Here is an 8,308-nt window from a genome sequence, read left to right as displayed (position 1 = left end):
TCTTCTCTTGATGGACATTTAGATTTTCATCTATTTCCTAGTGTTGATGGTGCTGCCATTAGCATCTATGTACAAGCATTTTAAGATCTGTTTTCAATTCTCTGGGGAATATAGCTAGGAATGTAATTGGTAGGTCATATGGTAATTCCAGGTTTAACTCTTTAGTAATCATCAAATTATTTTCTATAACTATTATATTCTTTCCATAAGTGTGTGAGGTTTCCAATTTCTTCACATGGTTACCAACACTTATTTTTTTAAATGCAGCCATTCTATTGGTCATAAAGTGCTATCTCATGGCATTTGGTGGGGTTTTCTTGTCATAATTTGGTATAAGGAAGCAAACCCCTAGGTAGTCCATCTCTGCCCTACAGCTCCTGTCTTTTTTATTTTTCTTAGAGACATAGTCTCACTAAGTTACACCGTGTGCCCTTGAACTTGCCATCCTTCTGCTTCAATGTCTTGAGTAGCTTGGATATAAGCATGTACCTATTATTAGATGAAAAGGAGAAAGGGATAAATGTGCCTCTAATAGCATTTCACTGAAAAGATTTTAAGAACTATGTTGGAGGAAGAAAGAAAATAGACCCAGTATAAAGGTCTGAGATACAACAAAAATGGAAATTATAAAAATTTATAATATGAAAATGAAGCCAGATATAATAAGAATTAATGTAAATATATTTAAAAAATAGTGCTGATACAGGAAAAAAATTATCCACAAACTATTTGCTGACTATTAAGTTTACTTTGTTTTAACAGATAATTTTAATCCTATCAATAAATTTTTGAGGGAAAATTTTATGAAATAAAGTAAATCATTTTAACAAAAATGACAAAGCTGCTTTACACGAGTTTTATCAGAAGCTGAAATTTGTTTCTCCATTTGGTTTGCATAACTTTTATTGTTTGAGTATCAGCACTGATCAGCACCAAAGGACTGATGGTGCCATAGCCATTGGCCACAAGCATTTGGAGACAGACCAGGATGGGATCATTGGTGCACATCACGCCTATGAATAGTGAAATGATGGAGTCCACACAATAGAGGATCTCAAAGCAGCTGATGAGTAGCAGAATGGTGTGAGTGGCCCTTTGTTCAGGAGAACTTCTTGAAGAAAACCTGGAGCTATGAAGAGACATGGTTTGTTGTTTATATCTGTGCAAGAGAAATATCATGTATGCACTTGAAAGAACCATAAGGCCCAGAAATAAGAGATCTCTGAATGCCATCAGGACAACAAAGATGTACCTGTGTCTTTAGCTCATAAGCAGGAAGAAACAGTGGTCAGTGAGAAACAGAAGACCAGGCTGGGTCTTATTGTGTGAAGCCACTGTGCAAAGGATCAGGTTGCTAGAGATGGACGTGGTGAGGACCCATAAGAAAATAAATAACCACACAATGGTATTTGTGGATTTAAATTTGAAATTGGCCAACCAGGAGCCACTGGGGCTGAGGGTGACAGCCTGAAGTACACTCAGGACACAGGTGGTGCAGATGGAGAGTCCCCTCATGACCTTGTTCAGGAAGATAAGCACTTTGCATTTGAAATTATGTGGAATGTCCTGTACTTCCCAAACATCTGTAGATACCAGAAGTCCCATGGTGAGGAGCATTAAGATGTGTGTCAGAGCCAAGTGCATGATGGGCAGGTCAGTGAGCCTAGACTTGGGGCCCCCAAAGACAGCAGCAATGTGCACACAAAGAAGAAAGGTGTTTGCTGAGATCCCAATGCCAGCTTGGGGATGGAAGGCATTTCTTATGGCAAAATAACTGAAATTTTGCTTTGTTTTCATGGGGAATCTGGGAAGAAAAGCAGGAGCATTTGATAGCAACAATCTTTTCATTGACATTTTTCCAGTAAATCTACCACCCATTATAATCTCAAGAATTGTCTGTACTGGTGATGTGGCTCAGTGGTAGAGCATTTGCCTAGCATGTGTGAGGCACTGGGTTCCATTCTCAGCATCACATAAAAAAATGAATAAATGTATTGTGTCCAACTAAAAAATAAATTTAAAAAATTGTCATTTACCAAAACAACAAAAATCTTTATGACTAGAACAGGGTCTTATTCTTCATGTTAATTTCAATTCAATAGCTGTTAGGTGTTTCCATGGTAGAGTGCTGGCCTATCATGAATGAAACACTCATTCCATCCCAAACACTGAAAGAGAAAAAAAGTAAAACAAAAAAAAAAAAAAGAAAAACAATAAACTTAAACTTCAGACATTTTTCTGAGGGATAATTTTGAATATCTCCCATTATCTCTCATTTATCTCAAGGAAATACTCAGATCTTACCCTTGTCTTTGTGCCTGTACACACCATGTTTCCCTTCATAGCATAAGTTATGTTATTTAATGGTCAGTTTTTGTTTGCTTTCAGTCTTCCTGCAGATTTCTTAAAGGGGAAATTATTTAGAGTCCATATCCTTGACATAATGCTTATAAAATCCAGGCAAAAAGCATAGAAATTAATACAGAAACACAAGAAGTTCAGTCATGACAAGCCACAAAGTCCATCTTGAAGTCTACTAGTAAACATCATCAGGATGAGGATTTTCAGTAAAAATCTGAATCCAAAGAGAGGTGGAGCTCACATTGTTTTTGCTTTTGGATATTTACTATCCAAATTGTTTGTGTGTTTTGTGAGATAGAAGAACAGAAGACAGTCTTGCATGGTTAGAATATGAGAAAATAGGGGAGTCACTGTCAAAACACCAGATTGAAATGACCTGGAAACCAATGTGAAGCCTAGGGCTATTTTTGTAGAAAGCAGCAAAGTGAGACTTTAACTTAGAAGCTAACCAGTTTTTTGACCTCTCAGGAGATACAAAAGGGAATAGATTACACACACACTCATATTAAATGCAAAGAAAAATTCAACTTCAAAGTGAACTAAGCATTTTAAACCTGTAATCAAAGCTTCTTATCAGGACCTGTCAAATTCAACCTATCACACTGCAAGTAGGATATTTGTCACCAAAGAGAAAAAAAGACTGTCCTCCATGAACAAGGTCAAAAACAACTGGAAGTCTTCTGCTTGTATGATACTGTAATGTTCCTTTTATAACATTCCTTCTATGACTCTTCTTACAGCATATTCACTCAGACCCTGAAACACTGAGGATTTTGTGTCTGCTTCATGAAATATGCCCAAGTTTCCAAATTTAACTTATTCTTCTACCGATGTCTGTATTTAAATATTTGCAAATCAGGATGCAAAACATCTCCATTATTACTATCTAGTTAAAATTTTCTTCTTCTAAATCACACCAATTCCTGAACATTTTGCTTAATTTGCTTTAATGAACATGCAAATGTAAAGTCGGTGGTGATTCAGTGACTGAATTGAAACTGTACTCGGAAAATGTTTTTGTGAAGAGATTTTCCAATTCAGAACATCATTAGTCAAAATTTGGGTGGAAGAAGTTGTCAAACATTCTCTAGATGAGAAAATATTTCTCCTGAAAAGACAAAATACACTTTCTCTAGATTACTGTAAACTGTTGTCATTTTCTCTAGATTACTGAAAGCTACTTTTTGATGGGGATGGGTACTGGAAGTTGAACTCAGGGGCAGTGAACCACTGAACCACATCTCCACCTCTATTTTTTGTATTTTTATTTAGAGACAGGGTCTCACTGTGTTGCTTAGTGCCTCAGTTTGGCTGAGGCTGGCTCAGTTTCCTGGGCCTCTGGGATTACAGGCAAACTTCCACTGCACCTGGCTTAAACTCCTCTTCTTTAGTAGAAAAAGTTTACTGAAATTATAACAAAGTAATTTTTGTCAACAGTTCTAGAAGCATTAATGTACTTAATGTGAGCAAAAAGTTTTTTTATTATTGGTTATTTTTAGTTATACATGACAGAAGAATCCATTTTGATATAATTATGTAAGCTTGGAATATATCATGTTCTAATTAGGATCCCATTCTTGTGGATGTTCTCAAAGGGGAGATTCACTGGGTTGTGTTCATATGTGTGCATAGGAATGTTATATCAGGTTTATTCTACTTACTGAAAATTCTCTTAAATTTGATGCACTTTCTCAATGATTATGCATTAGCAAAGAATAACTCTATAGCTCATAGAACAGCTGGAAGAAGAGAAGAATTCTAAAAAAAATTTTCAGGTATCAAGGAACAAACTTCTGTAGCAGAGGGAGATGTGAGCTATGTCTACTTGCATGAGCCTACAATTATCTATAATAATGCTCTTCCATGTCATGAAAAAGTAGCAGCTTTTACTTGATCACAAAATTTAAATTTATTCTAATATTTTACTGTCTCTTTGCATCATTTGAATGTTTTTGAAATTACAAAATTCAGTGAATCTTTGTGAAAGGAATCATCAGTTGTGAAAAATTCTAGTACTAAGTTCTTTGTTTTTTTAAGTGATTGTGATTAAAGAAGATCTCTAAAACTACCAGATCAGCTAGGAGAATATTGATATTCCAGATCCTTCAGATATCAAGAAACAATGTTTTCTAACATAGGACTTAATGAAATGTCACCAGAATAATGGGCCTGTGCTTGTGTATTCTAATATCACTGTGGCAACCTGTGGAAAACTAGTTTAATTTCATTGCAAACTTGTGTTTATTCTACTATTTTCCTGTCTCCCTGTATCCCTAGGATAATTGCATCTCCATTGAATATCTATGTTGTAGTAAAGAGGAAGATAAAGTAATTCTGATATAGTGCACCACAGCATTTGAAAAATGTAACATCTTTACTCTCATGTAAATATACACATTTTATTGGAAGTTGCTACTCAAAAATAAGATAATATTACATAGTAATGTTAGGTGAGTCTGTGAGCTTAGAAAATTGCCAAAAAAAGCTTTTAATTTTTTTAATTTCTGGAAAATAATGTAAAGTTAGAAACTGGTGGGGTTATTTTTGTTTTGTTTTGTTTTGATATCAATGATTGAACTCAGGGGCACTCAACCACTAAGCCCTATTTTGTATTTTCTTTAGAGATAGAGACTCACTGAGTTACTTAGCATCTCACTTTTCCTGAGGCTGGCTTTGAGCTCAAAATTTTCCTGTCTCAGCCTTCTAAGTTGCTGGGATGACAGGCATGAACCACTGTGCACAGCTGGGCTATTTTAATTATTATAACTTGTTAATCATTATGCTGGAAAACTCACTCATATAAGATAGTATTTGTAATATTAAAAATTAAAATGATATAAATTTTAAATTGATAAAATAAAAAAATCACATAAATTCTATTACAAGTTCCAAGAAATTTTGTAGCACATTAGAGATAAATACCTGTGTCCTTGTTTTGAGGTAGCAAGAGTCAGACTTCAAAATGCCTTCCTCCAATGCCCACTCAGGAGCCTCCTCTTTCACTCAGATTTGTAGCTTAGGTTTTCAAGATGAATTTATATTGGATGGACAGTTTAGCTCATCTCTCAGTAGGCTGGCAATCTTGGTGATGAATCTGAATTCTGACAGCACCTGTTTTTCAGTAGGCAAGGAGAATGTCCCAAGAGAAAAGAAAAGTAATTCCCCCTTCTCAGACAATGATAAACAAGTACTTTCCCCCTTCTCAGACAATGATAAACAAGCCCCATCTGGATGAAAACTTTTTGTGTGTAGCTTTCATTTTCCAACATCAAAGGCACCTGGTTGCATAGCACTCAGAGCAAACAAATCTAAGTACCCTTCTATTGATCCCAATAAGTTATGGCCTAGCAAAACTGAAAGTGACCTAACAAAACTAATGTTTACATCTGTCTATTAAAGCAGCTCTGAGTAATGACATCCCTATTTCAATTAATATGCCTTACATTTAGTTTTAAATTGTAAATTCCTCAGTTGTGAGAAGAAAATATGGTGATTATGTTGGACCTTTACTCCTAGAATGAAACCTATGAAGGATGCAATGGTGGGAGGTAAGAAGGTAGGAGGGGAGGAAATCAGGAGGGAAGGAAGAACTCATTGCTAATAGTTTCTTCAACTGAGCATGAAGACAGATTAAAGGCCTCCTTGCTCAGGGAGTCAGTTTTCTCTTCATTTTGGTCATTTTTTCTCATCAATATCTGTGGGTCCTCAACTACTCCCCCATTATAGTCCATGTCTACACATATCTCACCTAAGTCATGCTTAAATATGCAGCAGGTATATTGTCATTACTAAAGACAAAACCCATCAGAGAGGTGCATGAACCACACCTGTTTGAAGGTAACATCTTCAGCTACTGCAGATTCCAGCTTAACCACAGTTAGTCTGAGAACGTTGGATGTCAGTCACCAAAGACTCTCTCCTTTTCACCATAGAAACAAAAATGAGAACTTTTTTCCAACTAACTCTGGTTAAAGAACATCAGGGAAGCAATTGGCTGGCCTGGGTTGTGTCCTCACACACAGTTGTGAGGTCATTGAGGAACTTGAACTGGTTAGAATTGATTCACAGGCCCTGATCCCTGCTTCTGGTAGGCTAGTGTCATTCACAAAGCCAAGAAATGGATCATCCACACGGGAAAAGTGTTATATTATTAAGAAAATAATGAAATGGTGTGAAGTTCTCCAAAACACCAAATATCTTCTAAACATCTGATCAACAACTTTGTGTTCATAATATAAGCCACAATTTGTTCTTTTATGTGTATCAGAACACCTCTTTACCTCAATTATATTGAATTCCCATCAAACCTTGATCATATATAGAATGAACGTACTCTCAGTCTATAGGTAACATTGTGAAAGTGAGGTAGATGCTATTTAAAAAGGCCTCCCAGATCATTTCCTTGTTATTCATGAGTGTAAAAACATCACTTGGGAGCAAATGTTCCTTAGTGTTGAGGGAATTGTCCCTTATGGAACAGAGGAATACATACTCACTGTTGTTTGATGAAAAGGAATGTGAACACTCTGTTGATCTACTGTAGCAGTTTCCTTCTGATGTTTTTTGTTCACTGTTTTCTATAAAGAAAATGAAAGTTGTAAAAATGGACTTGATTAACCAACTGATAGAAAAGAACCAGCAAAACCCCACAGGGGGTAGGTTAAAAGGAAGACAGTGTTTTGTGGGTGATTCATTCTCAGAACAAAGACACATTTGTTGTTCATTGAGGGTGAGTCCTTGAGTAGGTTTGGCCTGAGATAGGAAAACCCTAAGCCTATTCTATTTATTTTAATTAATAAACTTTATTTTTTAGGATAGTTTTAGGTTTACAGAAAAAAATAGCCAATATACCTGTAGCATGTGCCTGTATGCCTGCCCCCACACAGTTTCCCCTAGTTTTAACATCTTACATTTCTATGGTGCATTTGATATAATTACCAAAATGATATAATTATTCCAATATTGATGTATCAGTATTTATTAACCTCCTTGTGCAGTTGTTTCTTTTCCTTGTTTTACCTTTTGTGCTGGAGATTAAACATGAGGCCTCATTCATTCAAGACAAGTGTGCTACCAGTGAGCCACATCACTAATCCAAAAAGTTATATAAATTTTCCCACAGGATTTTGTGGATATCAGCTTTCAATTCCATTAGCTATACACCTAAGATATCATTGGTAGATATATGGTAAGATCATAGCTTAGCAAGAAATTGACAAACTCTTTGCCAAGGGAGTTGGGCAATTTTGTGATCCCACTATCCATAAATGAGTGTTACTTTTGTTCCTCTTCCATTATGAGCAGTTGGAATTTTCAGATTTTTAGATTTAAGCCATACTAATGGATGTGTTAATTGAAATTCACTATGACCCATGATGCTGAGCACCTTTTCCTGTGCTTTTTTTGTCATCAGTAAATCCCCTTTGTTGAATTGTCTTTTCAAATCTCTGATTAATTTTAAAAATTTAGTCAGGCAAAACTGAAATGCAATAAATTACACACATTGAATAAAGAATGCATTGAGTTTTGATAAATATAAATCTGCATACAACCATCACCACAATCAAGACAGTGAACGCTGACCTCACACCCAGCAGGTTCCTGGTGTCTCTTTGAAATACCTCTGTCTTGCCACCTCCTTCATCTAGAAACAACCACTAATAGGCTTTTTCTCATCATAGCTGAAATAATAATTTTTGATTCAGATAAGCAGTCATGTCCCTGGCCTGCATGGTGGGTGACTTTGGAATATATGGTTTTCCTCTGTCTTAATTTACTCATGGGTAAAATCAACATTCATCCTGGCATGGTGGCACAGGCCTATAATCCCTGTAGCTTGGGAACCTAAGGAAGGAGGATTACAAGTTCAAGACCAGTGTTGTCAACTTAGTGTGGTCCTTAGCAGCTTAGAAAGATTCTGTCTTAACATTTTTTTGAAAAGGGCTGG

This window comes from Sciurus carolinensis, chromosome 19, assembly GCF_902686445.1.
Source record: "Sciurus carolinensis chromosome 19, mSciCar1.2, whole genome shotgun sequence".
Classification (NCBI taxonomy): domain Eukaryota; kingdom Metazoa; phylum Chordata; class Mammalia; order Rodentia; family Sciuridae; genus Sciurus; species Sciurus carolinensis.
This window is presented reverse-complemented; position numbering follows the sequence as displayed.